Source organism: Lissotriton helveticus, chromosome 9 (genome assembly GCF_964261635.1).
Source record: "Lissotriton helveticus chromosome 9, aLisHel1.1, whole genome shotgun sequence".
In the NCBI taxonomy this organism is placed as follows: Eukaryota; Metazoa; Chordata; class Amphibia; order Caudata; family Salamandridae; genus Lissotriton; species Lissotriton helveticus.
Window position 1 is genome coordinate 170,990,063 of NC_136070.1, and position 21,305 is coordinate 171,011,367.

Sequence of the window (21,305 nt, forward strand, 5' to 3'; positions counted from 1 at the left end):
AGGGCGCTGAGCCATTCTGCATCTGTGATTTGCCCCGGCTGCAGTTTGGAATGTGGGAGCCTAGTAGGGGTGTTGGCTTGAGGTGTGTTGATTTGAAAGTGGATGATGGAGTGGACGGTCATTGTGAGCGTTGTGGTGGAGTTGTATTTGAAGCTGTTGCTTGCGATGAAGATGGGGTCCAGTATGTGCCCTGCTGTGTGTGTTGGTTCTGAGATGAGCTGGGTGAGTCTGATGTTGTTCAAGCCTTAATGTCAGGATTTCATGGAGCCGCACCTGCATTACGTATATAAACTACATCACTCTTGATCCTCTAGGGGGGAGGAGGTATTTCAGCCAACGGTGCGCGCGCTCTGTTGCGCGTAATTCTATCAGTTTCCTGTTAGTTGTTCTTCGGAGCTGGAGTGTTGCTGCTCGTTGTGAGGGATCCCGTTTCCTGCCAGGGTTTCACTGTCTCGGAGTCCTCGGCTGCGAGTGGCCTTCGTGGAGGTAGGATCCTGTGCAATTGCCCTGCGGAGCGCCGTGGTGATTGCCGCGCGCTACAGTACTTTTTTCTTTACCTTCAAGCCTCAAGTCTTTCCTAAAGCGGAGCGCGGTGGATACTGGAACCACGCGCTGCGTTTTCTGTTATTCATTTGCTGTACCCCTGATCTAGTGGAGCGTGGTGGTTGGGCCCCACATGCTGCCGTATTCCTGACTAACATAGGATCATTGTGACAAGGAGTCCACGCGCTGCCTGATTCTTAATTTCCTTCTATACCGCCGCGGAGCGCTGTGGTGGACGCAACCACGCGCTACCGTGTTCTTGATAATAAACAGACAAAATAACTTTTACTGAGGAAGCGGAGCGCAGTGGTGGGGTTAACCACGCGTTTCCATGCATCCAAGGAGTACATTGGAACCTGCATTTGGAATTATCGTGCAGGTGTTTTCAGCACGCTTGACCAACAACAGTATTCTAAATTCACTTCACCACCTACTTAACAGAGCGGAGTGTTGTGGTTTTTGCCTCCCACGCATTACCGTGTCTGTGGATTACTTTGGTGATATTGTGATAGGGGTTAAAATTACCTTTATTAAGAAGAAGGGATTCTTTAAAATTTTACTTTGCTTCTTTGGCAATGAGAGAGAGAGGTTTTCTTTCATGGACCAGACTAAGAAAAACCCATTTCTCTGATTGAGCCTGCTTGATTCATGGTATGCCTGTGTGTGGTAGTGATCAGAAATATGTTGTAGAAGATGGGGGTTATAACATTTATGAGTATGTTCTCTATTTTTCAGGTTAACTATGCTGCTGGTGAATCATCTTGAGAGTATATCAAGTGGGTATTGTATTTTAGTTTGAAGCAGGTATATTACAGTTTTAGTGAGACCATATGAGAGTAGTTTGGTATTATATGCGCTGTTTATATTTATCTATTTTGTTGTTTCAGGCTCCCTTCCCTGCTGTCCTTCCCTTTCCTTTCCCTCGCCCAATGGCTTGAACACTCTGTGTTTTGCATTTAGAGTGTTGGTGACGTTGGGAGGTGGACCATTATTTACGACAACTGGATTCTGTGGAGCACAGCCTGACATGTAATGCACTCCAAGTCTTCCATTGATGGGTTTTCCATGATGCCAAAATTGTTGCTTAGTTAAAAAAAATGATTTTCATCTTGCATCTTCTTCAATGCTTTGTATTGTGTGAAGTGTGTTCCAGTTAATTTTTCATCCAGACATATGCATCTCCCTTTGTGCCTTTTCCGATTGCCCATGTATACTTTTCCATGTTTCTAGTTATATGTTCCTCATTTGGAAGCTAATTTTAGAATCTAAAGGGGAGATAATATCAAAATCCTCTCAATAAGTTGAACGCAGTGCTAGTGGGAAGAGATTTATCCTCATGTCAAGTGGTGTGAGAAACTGCATTGCCCTTCGGGCACATGAAGTTACTGATACTAAGAAGCCTATTGATTAAGTTATGGGGTATTACTTATTCATTCTGAGTTTCAAAACCTGGAATGGGGATTAATGCAATAAATCAGTGATTTTGTACCGATTTCGTCAGGTTTTGCCTCCGCAGGCGTTTTTTATGCTGAACATTGAATGGGGTTACAAATAAGGAGTGTGATTTTTACAAAGAGATTTGAATGATAATTCTGCTGTAAAACCATCTTTTACGGGTAAATCAAAATTACTGTATTACTCCTAATGAAAGCTATGGTGTTTTTCCTGATGAGCATTTTACAATGCATTGAGAGAAAAGATTTATTAGAGCAATGATAAAAATAATATAATTATTAGTTTCTAATTAATAATGTTTCTAAAAGTAGATATATAATATTTACTAATCCTTAGTACAGAATTGTATTACATCAAGGATGCATTGCATAGATCCAGGAAAAGAGGACCAATGTTTCAGGATCTGTATAAGATGTATTTGCATTGAATGACTTTAAATGTAGCTCATTTACATAGTTGGTTGCTAGCCTGTAAAAAATAGACATTGATCTGGCTGTTTTGCACCCATATTGGATACCCTGATGTTACCAATTCTTCAATGTGAACAGATTTATGTATGTCCAATTTAGGGTAGACCAGCTTACTTGTATGATAGTACCTGTATATAAATGACTAAGGCCTTGATTGAATAAGTTTACACTTTTGAATAAATTTGCTACTTTTCAGTATTCACAAACTCTAAATGTAGGTTACTGCAAAAAAGTACTAATTTTATCTATTTTTGTAACATTAAGTCATATATCCAGATATATATATATTAATTTAATTCAACATTATTTCTTATGGGGTTTTATTTTAAGTCTCTAGCACCCTTATTTTGTTTGTAAGGATGTGGCAGGACCAGTAGTTGGCCATGTGTAAAGCTGAACTTATTACTGTTTTTTCTTTAAGTAGTAACATACACTTGGAGTTTGATGAATACTGCAAAGTAGTAAACTTAATCAAAAGTATAAGTTTTCAGTGCAGCTAAAAACTCTGAGTGGGACAACCCTGGTTTTTGTGCCCGTCAACAGCGTACCCATAATGGGCTCAGGCTCAGCACTTTGTCCCAGTCCTGCAGAGCTGGAAAAAATTCTTACGGCATATTTTTCTCCAACTTCTGAAAAAGGTCCTCCTGGTGACTACTCCAGCCTTCATGTCTTCAGGGTACGCTTCAGGGCACCGTTGCTCTCCAGTGGGAAACAACCTTTACAACGCAACTTTTACAACGCACTACCATTACAACGAAACTTTCACAACGCAACATCCATTACAACGCATGCAATTACAATGCAACCATTACAACGCATAACACTACAACGCACACCACTACAACGCAATCATTACAACTCAGTCATTACAAAGCATACCATTACAAGGCATAACATTACCACCAACACTTACCCTACTGTTGCACCCCCTGGAGTTAGAATAGTAATTTTTACCCCTACACTATCCAACACTTACCCTACTGTTGCACCCCCTGGAGTTAGAATAGTAATTTTTACCTCTACACTATCCAACACTTACCCTACTGTTGCACCCCCTGAAGTTAGAATAGTAATTTTTACCCCTACACTATCCAATACTTACCAAACATGCAATGTAATGTTATGCGTTGTAAAGGTATTATGCGTTGTAATGGAATGCATTGTAAATGTAGTTTTTAAAATTTCGTTGTAATGGCATGCATTGTATTGGAATGCGTTGTAATGGATGTTGCGTTGTAAAAAATGCGTTGTAAAGGTATGCGTTGTAAAAGTGTGCGTTGTAACGTCATACATCCCTCTCCAGTCTGGACTCCTCTATGGTCCAGTTGGCCCTTTTTGGAGTCAGGAATCCATTTCATGTCCTTGGGACATGCAAATGGGGAAACCACGTAACCCTTGGAGAGCAGTTCAAATTCCTAATCCCCAGCGGGCTTAAGGAGTTTTGAATTGTCTAGCATTCAGGCAGAGTTATCTTATTGACAGGTGTTTTCTTCCCAGGTCTAACAGTAATTTGAGGAGGTGGTGGGGAGGTACAAATGTTATCCTATTCACTAGACTTTGATTACAGATATCCTTCCCAAAACTAACCTAACCTAACTATTTTGTCATAAATTCTCCATCTGCTTTTCCCGCACATCCTCTCTCGGTTAACTGAATACCTACTCATGAGCCTTAAAGCAAAATGCCAATACTATCTATCTATCTATCTTTTAATCTATCTTTCAATCTATCTATCTATCTATCTATCTATCTATCTATCTATCTATCTATCTATCTATCTATCTATCTGTCTGTCTGTCTGTCTGTCTGTCTACCTGCCTGCCTGTCTGCCAGTGAAATTCAGCAGTTATATTTAGCTAAGCAACCTATTGGATTTGGCCCTGTTTGTAGAGTCATCCCTAAACTGTTTGCCTTTCTCCTAGCCTTTTCTCTGACATGGTGTTGGTTCAGTGTAAAGTGCGTGTGCGCTCTGTGGTAAATATGGTAAGATTGATCTACACCTGTTTGGCTTGTTTAATTTACCTGGCAGTCCCTTGTAAAGTGGTATCTCATATACCCAGGGCTGGTATACTAAATGCTTCTGATGGGCTTGCAGCGCTGATTGCGCCACCCACCAAAGTAGCCTTTCAAACCTATCTCAGGGGGCTGCCATTGCAGGGCCTGTACGCGCAGTGTCACTGCCGCTGTGACGTGGCACCTAAAGTGTGTGCCATGTCTGTGACAGCCCTTTGACTGCATGTCAGTCACCCCTAAGGTAGGCCCTAGCTAGCCCTATGGGCAGGGTGCATTGTAGGTAAAAGATAGGACATGTACCTTAAGTATGTGACATGTCCTGGTAGTGACAAACAGCCATTTTGGTTTCTCACTATTGCGGGGCTGCCCTCCCATACGAATGCATTGGGGATTCCTTGATAAGTGTTTCAGTGGTAATTCCTGATGTGAGAGGAGCAGCGTGGTCAAGTTTGGTTTATTTGGAATAGTGAAAATAAATGCTACGGAATGATGTGCGCAGATTTATTATCACTATTTTAGAAATGCCATTTTTAGAAGTTGGCATTTATTTTTGCTGTGTGTCTGCCTGCCTGATATGAATTGCATGTCTGGCTTTTGAGTGACAGGGGGTGGTGAGGTACGTGTGGCTCCAGGAGGGGCAGGGTGAACCAGCACTAGGCTGAATGGGACATCTGCGTTTGGAGTAGTGGGAGGAGTAGTACCTTGTCCCTGAATAGGTCTGTGCCTAGCCTGTACAATGCTGGCTCCACCTCCCGTGGTGTGTCTGATGACGAGCCCCCACTTGACAAATGGGAAGAGGAGCCTTGTAAACAAAGTGTTCCAAGTACCCCCTGAACCAGTTGCATCTGGTTCCACGAATGCCCGGTACTGCAGACAAAGGAAAATGTGATATAAATACAGGGGCTGTGTACACATGAAAGGGTGTGCTTACTTGGAGGTGACACTTTGCCAGGAGGAACCGTCGTGGGACCCAGCTGCTGGCTCCCGGGGGTTCTTGTGTGCTGGCCTGCCTGCGCCCAACTCTGCCTCTCCGCCTTTCGCTGGACCAGGAAAAGGCTTTGCAGGAGTAAAAACGGCTGCGCTGGAAGGATTGCCTCTTTGCTGTGCCTCACTGTTCCTAGGAATTGCTGCTCTGCCTAGTGTGCTGTCCCCCGGTCTGCTGATCTTGCACAGCCTGGCCTCTACATCCTGCAGCTCTGCCAGCTTTCCAGTGCCCCGTGAGCGCTATATTTTAACTGCCCAGGGCAACATGGGAGCTGGTGGCCTGTAGCGCTGCTATGAAGTCTGTGAGGGGAATCTCTGTGTGTGGGATTCCCTCTTGCGCTCCTGAAGCCAGCGGAAGCCCACCCGCATAATGCCGGTAAAAACTGGAGCCCACTCCACGTTTCTGCAGCAAAATCACTGCTGCAGCCCAAGCCGCCACCAAGAGCATCGAAGAAACAGAAGCCAGGCACCCGCGCCTGGCTGTGGGCGGGACCTGCTGTACGCCACTGGAGCCTCGCAGGCTTCACATCGATGTCCCGGTCCCAGGAAGGGGGACCGGGTAAAGTGAGGTGAGTGGAAGCCGTGGCCTGGGGAAAAGCAGGGCTCTCGTGAGCTGGGAAGCCCAGCGTGTTGCCGTGCCTGCAGCCCGAAGAAGAAGAAGCTGAGGGAGAAGACCGGAGCCTCGCGGGCCCCGGTGATTTTGGCAAGAAGAGCCTGGTGATTGGGGCCGGGAGTGGCACCAGAAGTGCTGTGTCGGTTTGTCTGCACAGCTGCGCCACACAAGAGTGGGCAGCTGCAACAAGGGGGCATGGTTGCATCCCAGAGTCCCGGAGTGGGGCTCCAACATGAACAGTGGTGCCAGTGTTCTTCTTGGCTAAACAGTGGTGCCGCAGTTGCGGGCCGCTGCATTGTTTTTGGGCAAATCAGTTTTTAGAGTCCCGGAGTTGGGCTCTCCCAGGCCGCAGTGGCGAAGGGCCACAGTTCTAACCTTGGGCAGCGGCACTGTACCGGATATTGGGGGCCCTGAGGTAGTAGGTGTTCACCTTTTAGTGTTCTATGTGCGCTGTGCCAACAGCGGCCCGATTGGCCCAGGGATTCATGATGTGTGTTATGCCCGGATGGGATTAGTTTTTTGGGTTACATTGCCCGGGATAATTACAGTGTTGTCAGGGTACACTGCTGACTATGGCATAATGTATTTGCACCTATAGGTAGGCATAAGGTCATCCAATGAGACACTATGATTATGCCTAATGCTAATGTGCATGCCTAATATCATGCTATTTTAGGTTCATGCCTGATCTAATGGGCTTATGTCACATGCTAAGGTGATGATGCTAAGTTCATGATCTTGTCAGTAGTTACTAGTTGTTTTCCATTTATTGGTTGTGTTTGTGATTATTGTGACAGTGGTCCGATTGGAGCTGTCGTGTACATAATCCCCTGTAAATTACTACCTGGTGCCAGTGGGCACAGTGTGTAGATATGTGATTGTACTCTAATGTGTTTTGAATAGTACAAAGGTTATTTTTATATAACCTTGTGTGGAGTCTCTTGTAGTGTGCCTAGTGTGTTGCTGCTGTGTGTGTGTGTTGTGCAAACACTTTACACATTACCTCTGAGATAAGCCTGACTGCTTGTGCCAAGCTACCAAGGGGGTGAGCAGGGGTTATCTTCTGTGTGTAACTCCCTTGTCATAACTAGAGTGGTGGTTTCTGCCTGGCTTAGGTGCAAGTCCTAGACAGCCAGAAATCCCATTCCTAACACAACCTATAACCAGCGCCCCCGCAATGATTGTGAGTGTTTCTCAAAGTTTATAAGTGATAAACATATCTACTAGGCTACTACAAAAGTTACATTAGTATACTTTGTGTACTACTAATGAGTGATACTATTTTAAACATACATTATGTGTGTAGCTGTGTGACTCTTTGTATCCATGTGTGAGTCGGTTTATCAGTGGCTGTATGGGTATTTGAGTGGGTGTGTGAGTGCCTGTATTGTGAATAAGTGGGTGTGTGAGTAGCTGTGTGGTTGAATAAGTGGGGGTGTGAGTAGCTGCATGGGTAAATGGGTGTGTAAGTAGTTGCAAAGGTGGGTAAGTGGTTGTGTGGTTGGCTCTATGGGTGGGGGAGTAGGTGTGTGGATGTGTGTGTTTTGGAATCTGTGACTGAGTGACTGAGTGGCTGTTTGAGTGGCTGTATGGGTAGGTGAGGGGGTGTGTGAGTGACTATATGGGGGAGTAAGTCGATGTATGTATCTGTCTCTTTGAGTGGGTGTTTGGTTAAGTAAGCTGCTGTGTAAGTGATTGTATTGGAGAGTGTTGTTTGTGTGAATCAGGGTATGGGTCTTTATATGGCTGTGTTCAGAGTTTGTATGGATGAGTGAATAGCTGTGTAAGTGGTTGTATGGATGAATACTTTGGTGTGGGAGTAGCTGTAAAGGGAAGTGTGTGGCTTAGTTGTTATATAGGTGAGTGAGTGGTTGTGTGAGAAGCTGTATGGGTGAGTGAGTGGGTGTGTGAGTGCCTCAATGTGGAATTGTTGAGAAAACACACTTACCTTGCCTTTGCAAGGGACGGAAAGTTAGGATCATTTGTCTTTTACAGAAGTGGAGCTTCAACTTGGCCTCCGGCTATGTTTACATTTGTAAGTACTTCCCGTTGAGATTACATTTCTGTGAAAGGAACATCAGGGCCACCCAGGCCTGGCCAATACTCAATGGGTCAAGGAAGGAAAACAGGGGAACCCTACTCACTATGGAACCAGGGTGATAGTTATATAAGGAAAAACAATGGTTCCAGTGGATTGATAAAATACATTTGTAATAAAGGAGGCAAAATTGCAATATTTTAGAGGGTACCTCAATGACAGAGGGCGAAAGAAACACTAACACAGGAGAATTCATGTAACATTTTTATAAATTTTGGACCAAAAGCAATATAAACATAATTTAAAAATCAAAAAACATTAGTGCATTGTGTTTCAAGTGGGAACGGGAACCCAAAGTTAAGTGACAGTGTGAATTTCTATACACAAGGTTTTCACAATTTGTTAAGTCGACCATCAACAAGAATAATCTCTATGTAGACAGCAGCAATATGCAATGACATGCGCTGTGTAATGGTCCGTTTCTTCTGTGTGTCGACGGCGTTTGACCCTATAGTCAGTGTAGGGTCTCTGCAGGACTAACGATGAAGGGACATCTGAGTATGTAACAGGGCAGTCTTGGGAATTGTGTGCTACACGTGGAAAAATAGAAGAAAATAAGTTACTCACATGAGAACCCATCTGGGTACTCAATATGTGGAAAAACTGCCAGTAAAATGATTGGAATGCGGCCAGAGTGGCTCAGGGTGTACTTCGCTACAGCCGTAGACGGGGAAATCCCTTTGGTAAATGTTAACCACTGACAATGCTCTGTAACCAGAATGTAGATAAATATCCTGTGGGACAGCGCTCCACCTTTTCGAGTAGCAAGGCTGCTTCCGTCAGTCTTGTGAGGTACAATACTCAATGGGGGCACATCTCTGGGCAGATTTCTGCCTTGCAGACCCTAGAATCCAGTCAAAACTTAATGTGTGGGTTTCACGGCTCTTCTCCCCAGTCCGATTTGGGCCCTGGGGACCCCATACCCCGGGGACCAACTCTTCATGCTGGGTGCACTGGAGCCTACCTACGGCACCCAGTTTGTAATGTTGGGGACCGCGGGGGAGCTTTAATGCTCCCGCTGGTGCTGCCAGGTCTCTGTCTCCATCAGGAGCCAGCATTGCTCCCACACATAGGGAACAGCAAAACATGCTGTTCCCTGTGTGTGAGAGAACTTAACATTGGACAGGAAAGCATTTGTAAAGTCCACTCCCAGCTGGAGGGAGCGAATTTACAGTTTGTTCTTGCTTTCCTGGAGCTGTCAAAGCCCATGCCAAGCGAGAGCAAACTGCATTCTCTAAAGGGTGGGTACTTCAGGAGATAGCAGAAGTTGGGTCTGGGGGTGCTGGTCCCCAGTGCCATTAAAGGCTCCAGGAGGGGGCATTGTGGCCCCCTCTTTTCTTTGTATTGGCCAGCCCCCTTACACTTTGCATCTAGCAATACCCCGGGGAGAGGGTGGTCCCGGCAGCCAAATATAACCAGGAGGGGGCCGTGCAGCCCTCCTTCATTTTTTAAAAATACATTTGTGCTCCGGGGATGTGGCAGTCCCTGGGGCAATTAAGAACTAGGAGAGCGTCCACACGGCCCGCCTCTCTTTTTAATTTACAAGCCCGGGGGAGATGGTGGTCCCCTGGGCCTTTAAAGGCCTGAGGATGGGAGCCAAACGATCCCTCTCCCATTATGAATATAAACCCCTGGGAAGTAAAACTGCCCTTGGGGAGGAGGGGTCACATGGACCCCCTCCCCTTTTCTATAATGTATGCTTGCCCCAGGGACCTGGCCAACCTAGTGGCTGAAAGAGAAACAAGCAAGGGAGCCTGCACTTGTTTTTTATATTACATTTTTGCCATAAATTCATGAATTCTCGCAACTTTGCAGCAAAAGCTTTAAAAAAAGGTTTTTTGTCTGGGCAGTGTTCCTAGGGGACCCTAGCGCCAAGGCTAGGGGCTCAGAGTATTCCTACTCTGCCTCTTTTCTTTATTATTAACATTTTTGGGGAACTCGACAGAGGCCAAGTCCCAAGATGGCTGCCAACACTTTCTAGTTGAAGTGTTGGCAACCAATGAGATCTCTGCAATGAGATCGTCAATAGCTTTGTGCCTCTAGAAATACAAATTAGAAATTTCTTTAATATTTAAAAAACTACTGAATGGATTTACACCAAATAACAAAAAGGGCTCTTGGCAGACCAAGTGATACCTTTCTGCAAAATGTGGTGCAATTCCGTCAAGCGGTTCAGGCTGTAATTGTGTCTAAAATGTATATGGAAATCAAGATGGAAAAAAAGCGCTTTGGGACCCCCCTTTTTTCTCGAGCCCTGCTCGACGGATCATCCCAAAACTTTTAACACAGAAGATTAACTGAGCGTCAAACCAATTTTGAATATATATATATATATATATATGTATATATATATATATATATATATATATTAACGTTTCTATACTTGGCATGTGTCACTTTCCGCGGGTGTCATAGGATGGATCACGGGCACTTGTCTTAAAAACTACAGAATCTTCCGTGTCTATGATTTAGTGTGTTTAACCATGACTCATAGGTTACTATGACTACGAACAGCCTATCACGATGTAAGGTCTGCTCTTGATGTGTCAGCATGTTGTTTGTTATATATATGTATGCCATTCACTGCAGAGTTAAGTGAGCAAGGCGGAGGCTTCCGCCGAAACGCGTCTTGTGCAGCATGTCGGATTAAAACTTTTCTTGAGTTAAAGACACGGAGTCAGTGCCTTCCTTTCATCAGAGGGAAATGGATTGGTAATCAATATATATATATGCATGCACACAGATATGCTTTTGGAGATGATGCAGATCTGTCTCCAAAACAATTACTTTATCTTCAATAAGCAATTGTACAAACAGATCAGGGGGACGGCGATGGGTACTTGCTTTGCCCCCAGCCTAGCGGGACTGTACCTGGGCTGGTGGGAGGAGCTAGTGGTGAAAAACATCTCCCACTACAGTACCCACGTCGTCCTCTGGTCTCGCTATATTGATGACATTTTTTGTGTCTGGGATGGCACATTGGATGAGGCAAAAGAATTTGTCATGATACTGAATGATAACTCTCTGAACCTGACGTTTACCAGCACAATGAGTCAACAAGAACTTGAGTTCCTTGATATAAAATTAGAAGTCAAGAATTACCTTCTGTGTAGTACTCTGTTTCGCAAATCAACAGCAGGCAACAGTCTGTTACACGCGCACAGTTGTCATCCCCCTAACTTGATTAGAAGTATTCCCGTAGGAGAGCTAATAAGAGCTAAACGCAATTGCAGTACTTTGGAGGGATACATGCGTGAAAAAGACTGCATGATAAAAAGATTTTTGGAAAGGGGATACAGCCGATCTATAATAAAACAGGCAGAGGATCGTGTTGATTTACTCAGTAGGAATGATCTACTGGTCCCTAAAACTCGAGACAAAGAGGAGAAACAGATAAGATTCATTACTACATATGATAACCAGTCATGGCAGGTCCGTCGCAGTCTCAATAAGTATTGGAATGTCTTGAGATTAGATAGCGATATTAAGGAAGTTCTCAATGAGAAACCTGCCATAACCTACAAAAAGGCAAGATCTTTAAAAGACTGTCTAACCTCCACTTTAATCAAGGAAACTACAAAAACGAATAAAATCCAAGGGTTTTTTCCATGTTTGAGGTGTAAGGCTTGCAGGCATAGCAACAAGTGTAAAACACTTAAACTGTCACCAGATCAAGAACCGCATAAAATTAATAAGCATCTCCACTGCAACACTGATTTTGCGATCTATGCGCTTCGTTGCCCATGTGATAAATTTTATATAGGGTGTACGACTAAACCAGCAAAAATGAGAATACTGGAACACCTTCGGGCAATAAAGAACCTCAATCAACAGTACCCAATAGCAAGACACTTCTTTTCAGAACACAAACAAAACCCTGACTTGTTGGAATTCACTGTAATTGACTGCATTGAGAAAAAAGAAAGGGGAGGAAACAGATGGCTGGAGCTCCGTAAATTGGAGTCAAAATACATTATCCAGTATGACACCTTACAGCCTAAGGGGCTCAATGTGGGGGATGAGTTGTCAATTCACCTATACAGTTAAAACAGAAGTAATAGCCTTTAGAGACTTTGAATTATGACAGCCGCTTCAGAAATTTTCTCCATTCCTATGGATTTTAATATGGTTTTAATTAATGTGATCGTATAAAACTTAGATGAACATAAGTAAGATCAGCAATGTTGTTCTCTTTTTCTTGCAGGGTGATGACAACAATTGGAAAAACATGAAGATTAAAGCCCACTGGGGCAATACAAGCTGGGATCCATTGTTTCTATTTACTGCATCATGCCCACTTGGGCATTTTTTCTCTTTCTGACTAGAATTTTCCGTATATAAATTTATATGGGAACCTACAGCAATGCATGTTATTTATTATAATGGACTCATTAATTTAAAAATGATGCTTTAACATGTGGATCCAACATGTGAAGAATATTGTGTCATTAACCGTATAGATTGCAAGAATGTAACTACCACCTGGTATATATTCGCAACATTATGTTACTTCGAGTACTTTGTCTATGTTGTTTGGTCACATGCACACGCAAATAATGTTTGTACCACTTTAAATGGAATGGCTCTGTAACTAACCTGGACCCGTGAACAAGAAGTCGCTAGACTTCGAAACGCGTTGGGTTATTTTCTTGTGCCTAATAAACCCTTCTGCACAACATTGGGGCTTCGACTCTGGTTTCTGTCCATATGGATTTCCAGGAGGTGATTTAATATATATATATATATAAATGTATATATATATATATATATTCACTGAAAAAACCATAGGTTATAGACCATATATAGTTAGGAATTAGCATTTAAAAAACCTTATTTTACTCACACAAAACCATTGAAATTCCATATATAGTTAGTTGCACTAACTATATATTGCGCACCCGCAATCCACTGCTGATGATGTCACATATTACATCATTCATGACATGGTCAGTGACATCACTGATGACATCACTGATGACATCTCAAATGACATCACTGATGACATCACTGATGACAACATCCAGTGACTATGTTTCTGTAAAGTTAAAATATGTCTTACATATTGAAGAATGAGTGGATGTATAAGTGTCTGGACGAAGGATTTAGTAGGTGCATGACTGAATGTATGAGTGAGTGATTAAATGTGTCTCACTGAGTGCATGGGTTAGTGACTAAACTGTCTTAATTTGTGCATCATTATGTCTGTTGTTCTGTAAACTGCTGCATGTGTTGATCAGTAGCTATATGAGTAACTATATGGGTTATTGATTGATTGCCCAAGTATTTGCATGGGAGACTGAGTGTGTGTGTGGCTGGATGGGAGGTGTGTGACTCTGTACAGATCAATGTGTACTTGTATCAATGATTGTATAAGAGAGTAAGTATGTGTTAGTATATGGTTGAAAACGTAAGGTGCTCTATGTTTAACTGTATAGAGTAGAAAATGGAAGTGTGATTGATTCTTTACAGGACTGACTAGGTGTGTGAGTAACTCCATGGATGAGTGGCAGAGTGTGAGTGTCTGTATAGGTGTATGAGTGCATATGATTGTGTTGTAAACATGAGTGATTGTATGTATGAATGATTGTATGGGTGAATGAGTGAATGTGTGTGTAGACGTAGGAATCAGTGAGTACGTATGTAGTAACTAGTATTGGTGTGTCAATGGTTTCAAAAATTATACTCTGTTTTTAACACTGGGTGAAACAGAGGTTATATTAAAATGTGAGGAGATGCATTGTATTGTCACATGAATGATATCATCAGTGATGTGGTCATTGATGTCAAATGAGATGTCATCAGTGATGTCATCAGTGATGTCATTTGAGATGTCATCAGTGATGTCATCAGTGATGTCACTGACCATGTCATGAATGATGTAATATGTGACATCATCAGCAGTGGATTGCGGGTGCGCAATATATAGTTAGTGCAACTAACTATATATGGAATTTCAATGGTTTTGTGTGAGTAAAATAAGGTTTTTTAAATGCTAATTCCTAACTATATATGGTCTATAACCTATGGTTTTTTCAGTGAATTTTCAAGGTTTTGTAAATGCTAATTCCTAACTATATATGGTCTATAACCTATGGTTTTTTCAGTGAATTTCAATGGTTTTTTAATAGCAAATATCATAAGCTGTCGAATGTCAAGTACGTGGTAAGAATTTTTTTTTTCGTGTTTATGCACACTGATCTGCTTTGATTGCTGCCCCCCACCCCTCATTTCTATTAGGAGTACTCTCTCTTTGCAGATAGTGAAGGGTAGTTAATGCAGCCCTTTCCCCCTTTGTAATCCGTCGTGCCTGCTTCTCTCTCCATTTGATTGATTGTTCTCTTTGGTTCATTCTCTATTTACAAACAAGCACAGAGTCGCAATACTCTGTTTAGTCTTTGCAGATAGCGAAAAATCGTGTAAAAAAACAAAAGGAATCGAGCAAAATCAGTAGGCCACTAATGGGATCTCTTTTGACCTCGCTAAAATAGAAACATTAGGAACAACCTGTTGAAAATAGCAATGCGTATGTATATAAGCGGCGTTCATTTGTGTTCACAGTACCCCTTGTTGATTGTTTCAATCGAGCATTGAATTGTTCGAAGTTAATTCTCTTAACGATCTTCTCTACCTGCAAACGAGGAAGAATAGGAATATTCTATCTCCCTTTGCAGATAGTGAAGGGTAGGTAACGCAAGCCTTTAACACGTCGTACCTATTTCATTCCTCATTGATTGATTGATTGTCCGAACATTGACTGTTTGGGAATTAGTTCTTTTTGGAGGTATTCCCTGTTTGCAAATAAACGTAGGAAAATCTTTGCAAGTAGTGAAAGGGTACGTAATGCGGACCGTTCTCCCCCGTTGTAATCTGTCATGCCTATCTACTCCCCACTGATTGATGCACCTTTTTCACCCGGACCATTTACTAGAGATACGTCATCTGGCCCGACCAGAGAGCACCCCTAGTGAAAAGGACATATGCAATAATAACGAAGTGATCACTGTATCCTGTTAACAGAAACTTTACCATGAAACAACCTGGAAAGAAAAAAATAGGAAAACGAAAATCAGTAGGCCACTGATGAACATGAACTTTTATTAAACAACGAACAAAGAAACGATAACATAACGTAATGATAAAACCTATTAATGTCCTAGAAACAAGAAAACGTTAAAATATGCCAGTGGTGAGAGACCAGAAAAACAGTAAGAGAAACCAAATCACCCCTCGCTGTCCCACCGCCTGCCACGCCAAAAAAATCGATAGACTAGGGAAAATGCAAGTCAGTAGAACATCCACCCCCACTCTGGAAACTTCCAAGGTGGGGCAGGGTTCCGGCTACGCCCAGCCGGGAGCAGCCCATATAAGGCAGGTTCTGCTGCCACGCCTCGGCCAGGAGATCCTAACGTAGGGTGTAGCCGGAGGAGAGGCCGAGACCAGCGGGACCCGGCCAGGGGATTGCCTTTACAACGCTGAACAGTTGCAGGGGGGGGGAATGTCTCCTCGACCCTCCCCTCTCTCTCCCAGTCCGGCCGCGGTGGCCCTTGAGAGTTGCAGGTAGTCCCGCCACATGCTCTTCCGGTCCGACCACCAACGGTCGGGGGGCCGAGGCCGACGGGATCCGGCTGCAGCCGATAAACCAAGAAACCCGTTCATGGGGCCAGAGCCAGGGGCGTCCGGCCGACATCCACCGGAAGCCCGGCCCGAAGACGGACGGGACACTTCTTTCTTTTATAATGGCTGCGACAACACTGGAGGGGGATGTCTTGCACATGCCTCCGACCCCCCCTCGTCCTCATCGCCTGGTCCGGCCATAACAAATCTCAAGCGAGACGCCGTGGGGTGCACTGGGAGGGAGAGACGGTGCGAACAGGCCTCTCCCGCCTCCCCAGGTGGAGGCTTCCCAGCTGCACCCTCAGCGCTCCAGGCGGTGGCATCCTAACAACTCCAGTGCTGCACAGTTTCGGAACGACCTAGATAACGGTTCTTCCACTGTGGCCATGCTGCAACGTCTCGCCCGGCAGGGTGGAGCCCGTCCGCTCATGTGACCCCGCGATCGCCGGTAGCTGCCGAACTCTCAAAATGGCGGTCGACCTGGCAAGAGCGGGCCCAACATAAAGAAATGGCCCGGTCACTGGTTGACTCCACCACCGTAGTCCTCCACGACCTTGAAGATTCTAGAGGAGCCGCGGGAGTCTCCGACCCCCGATGGGGAATGACTGCCATGATCGCCCGTGGAGTGACGAAACTGTATCCGCGGGACGTCGGCGCTCCCATGCTGGCGCCAGCCTCACTTTGAATTACTACAATCCTGCAGACCTCACTTCCGGTGAAAGCACAGTGTGACCCGGTAGGAAAAATTATTGCACCCTCTCCCCTTTTTGACTGATAGTTCAAACCACCGATCCTTTCCTTTGCCCTTTTAACGGAACTTTGGACTGCCTCCCCCTCTTTTACATTTTCTAGAGAAAACAAAACATTAACCACTACATTAGCATAGCAGTTGACACCAGAACTGTTTTCAAATTGAAAACCAACAACATCTTCAACAGAATCCTTTTTGTTTCTGCTGTGACCCTGCTACAGCACAGGCATTGTCCCCAGCAGTAATTCTGCAATGCCGGTAAGAATAGCTGTGGTGCCTACTGGACTCACTCACCCCCGCGGCGCCCCACGCCGTTATTTGCTGGGCGGCAACTTGCTAGACATCACTTTCGTGCCATCTAGATTTCAGCGCGTTCTGCTGCCTTGGAACTATTCGCACAACAGACCGCTACTGACAAGAATATTTCATTATTGGTGCTGTCAATTTCAATAAATCTATTGGATAATTAAAAAGAAATTGCCACGGTCTCTTCGTTGTTTAAATGTTTTTACTGTTTTTGTTTTGTTGTATATATTTATATGTTATTAAAGTTTTATATTCCTACTACTTTGTTGGAGTGCTATATATTTTTAATGTGACACATAATTGTAAAAACTTTGATGTACAAAGAGTCATTCCTGGAATCTTCCGCTTCAGGCTCGGTCCTCTCCCCAATCACAATACAGGATGGTTTTCAGATAGTAGGAACGCGTGTGCTGTGACGGATCACATCGGGTGTGGGCCTTGATCTACTATAACTCCTTTGAAGAGGGGTGATTCTTTACAGCTGGGGCCATAAACTACATCTGCAGGGCTAGCTGATAGCCTAGGACCGGCCTGGACATTCGGACACAGAGGAAGAGGAGTGTCAGAGGGTGCGGTAGTGAATAGGGCGAAAGGGAGGTGTCGGGCGGGCACAGAGTGTGATTCTCAGGGAAGAGCAGCGCAGATGGGGGAAGGTTTATTGCCCATGCATAAGACAGAGAGCGGTGGTGACCAGTGCCTGGGGGAGATGCTTACGAGGGTGAGGAGCCATGCTACGAATCGACAGCGTGCAGAGAGTGGGTCTGGTCAAGACATCTAAAATGGCTGCCGTGCACGACAAAAGTGTGGCATTTCAAAAAAGGCAAGATGGCGCAGACAATGTTTTTCAACACTTCCTCATTTCCTTCGAATCGAACGTTAACAGACGTTGGGGCATATTACCAAAGTTAAGCGATATTTATCGCTAACGATGCTTACCAACCAATTTTTTACCACTAAGCATCGTCAGAAATTATCGAAGATAAACCTTACTATTATCAAGGTTTATCGCAAATGCGATAATAAACGGCCGCAATGCATGAATATCGCTAAAAACTCAGCGATATTCATGCATTACCGAGCTAATGCTCTTAGCCATGTTATCCACCTCCCATTGGATAACATGGCTAAGAACTGCTCAGGGCAGGTGTTACTTTTTGGAGATATTCGCGCTTAGCGCGAATATCTCCAAAAGTTGGTAATAGGAGATAGATATCTTGCATGTTGTAATGCAAGTTATTGTGGTATATGGAACTCATACCATAATCTCTCAGGAAAGCAGAAACTGATCCTTTTGGGACCGCCTAAAAAGGCCTAGGGGGTGAGGAGTACTCTACTTTGCCCCCTTTTCACGTTCCGAACTATTTTATTTTACTCTCTTCTGTAATTACACAAAATACCAGCGATAAGATGCATCGGAGACACACAGTGAGAGAAAGGAGGCCGGAGATGAAGAAGACATGTCAAATACACATTGGAGATAATATAGTGGCAGAAGGGAAGTAAATATGAGTAAACTTACCATGTAACATAAAAATGTTGCACTCTATACTATAAGTCTCATTTTATACTACAATCACTTCGCTACAACCTCATAAATTAAAAATAAAAATAAATAATGTCTCAAACAATTTTTGATTTCTAAATATAAATTTATTCTTCAGAATTTTCTAAATTTGAAACAACTACTAACATGTCCTCATCAGTAATTTCCTCTTCAATCATCTCATCTGGAATCTCCTCATTAAAAGTCTGCAATGATGATTCTTGTAACTCTATGGTCTCCAAACACTCGATAAATTCGCCATCAAGAGATTGATCAAAAAAATCATTCAAGTCATCTCCTCCTTCTGACAATATTTCATTATTGGTGCTGTCAATTTCAATCAATGTAGTGGAATCATTCAAGTCATCTCCTCGTGACAATATTTCATTATTGGTGCTCTCAATTTCAATCAATGTAGTGGAATCATTCAAGTCATCTCCTCCTTGTGACAATATTTCATTATTGGTGCTGTCCATTTCAATCAATCTAATGGAATCATACAAGCCATCTCCTCCTTGTGACAATATTTCATTATTGGTGCTCTCAATTTCAATCAATGTAGTGGAATCATTCAAGTCATCTCCTTGTGACAATATTTCATTCTTGGTGCTGTCCATTTCAATCAATCTAATGGAATCATACAAGTCATGTCCTCCTTGTGACAATATTTCATTATTGGTGCTCTCAATTTCAATCAATGTAGTGGACAATTCAAAAGAAATTGCCACGGTCTCTTCATTGTGAGCCATTTTATTTTGAAATTGCTTGCTGTAAATTGCAGAAAAAAATAATCACTTTCATTTATCGTTTTTAGTAATACATAATATAAAACTAACTTCATCAAGTATTTAGTATAACAGAAGGACAGCAAATAAATAACAGAAAACATTTTTCAAATTATCTTCAAGTGTACAACATAGTTCCCCTTACAAATTAACAACTCACCTTTTTAAAAGTAGCAGAAGTGTTAGTACTGTGTAAATCAAACACCAGAAATTCACCACCAAAAATTCCTCACAAATGTACCTCAGACAGTAGTATCACAAAATGGCTGTGGTTTCCTCTCATTTGACATATATACATAACCAATTAACTTTCATCACACACAAATACAAAACCAAAGTAACATTTTAATTGGTTCTAAATTTCAACACTTTCAAATGTGTTTTCCCCATGCAATTTTCCATAGGACATTTACATACGTCTACAGCCTGAATGGCTGAACGGAATTACACCAAACTTGGCAAAATGGTACATCAAACCTAAGAGGTCAGGAAGGATCTACTATGCCCCCTTATGGTCATTTCCCCCTTCGCTTTGGCCTCCTCTTGTCTCTCAATCCTACCGAGGGACAAGATGGCGGCCGCTACGGACTGTTTGGAATGTTGACAGACGCCGGAGAACCAATCAGCTTCGCAAAGCTCCGTAACGCGAAAAGTACGCGAAGCGGAGCGCTGTTACAGATATATATCTTTTTTTCAACGTTAATTTCTCAAAATCCACTGGAGCACATATATTGAGACCTAGCAAAGGCACATCGGGCTACCAGTCCCTAATATTTTGCCAAGTTTCGTGCAAATCCATTCAGCCGTTCGATTATTATTATTTTGGTTTTTTTTTGCCCCGCGGGGCCCTTTTAAAACCTCCACATCAAACCTAGGGGGTCAGCGAGGATCTACTATGCCCCCTTATAGTTATTTCCCCCTTTGTTTTGACCTCCTCTTGTCTCTCGATCCTACCGAGAGACAAGATGGCGGCCGCTACGGACTGTTTGGAATGTTGACAGACGCCGGAGAACCAATCAGCTTCGCTTCACAAAGCTCCGTTGCGCGAAAAGTCCGCGAACCAGAGCGCTAACCGGTCCGCTGTTACAGATATATATCTTTTTTTAAACGTTAATTTCTCAAAATCCACTGGAGCACATATATTGAGACCTACAAAAGGCACATCGGGCTACCAGTCCCTACAATTTTGCCAAGTTTCGTGCAAATCCATTCAGCCGTTCGGGCTAAAAGTGAGGCCAACCGCCCTATGGAAAACTCAATGTTAAAAACACGTTTTGGGACCCCCCTTTTTTCTCGGCCCCCACTGGACGAACCCCCCCCAAATTTTCAAGGGCTGCTCAGAAACAAAATGTGCCATTTTCCTGAAAATTTCAGCCGATTCCGTCCACAAACGCCAAAGTTATTAGACATAGAATTTTCAAAAAACCCATAGAGAAAAAATCCTAACTATATATACCTACTGGCGACCGCCAGTAGGTAATATATATTACCTACTGGCGATAGCCAGTAGGTATATATAGTTAGGATTTTTTTCCTATGGGATTTTTGAAAATTCTATGTCGAATAACTTTGGCGTTTGAGGACAGAATTGGCTGAAATTTTCAGGAAAATGGAACATTTTGTTTCTGAGGGGGTTTCGTCAAGGGGGGCCGAGAAAAAAGGGGGGTCCCAAAACATGTTTTTCCCATGCAATTTTCCATAGGGCGGTTGGCCTCACTTTTAGCCTGAATGGCTGAATGGATTTACACCAAACTTGGCAAAATTGTAGGGACTGGTAGCCCGATGTGCCTTTGCTATGTCTCAAGATATAGGCTCCAGTGGTTTTTACGAAAATTTACTTTGAAAAATATATATTGGGCTACATTGGGCTATATATATGTTGGAGCCCAAATGTAGCCCAATGTAGCCCAATGTAGCCCAATGTAGCCCAAAGATGGCCACCAGAGACAAAAAAAACAAATGTAGCCCAAATATCAGCCAGATGTAGCCCAACTATAGCCCAATGACAGAATGTCCCAGAGTGTTCTAAAGAACAACTAGAGTGCTAACAGTCCTACTTATTACAAAGGTATGGCACACCTGAAGCCATCTTGATTGGAATAAAGTGGTAACTCTTAAAACATTTAATTT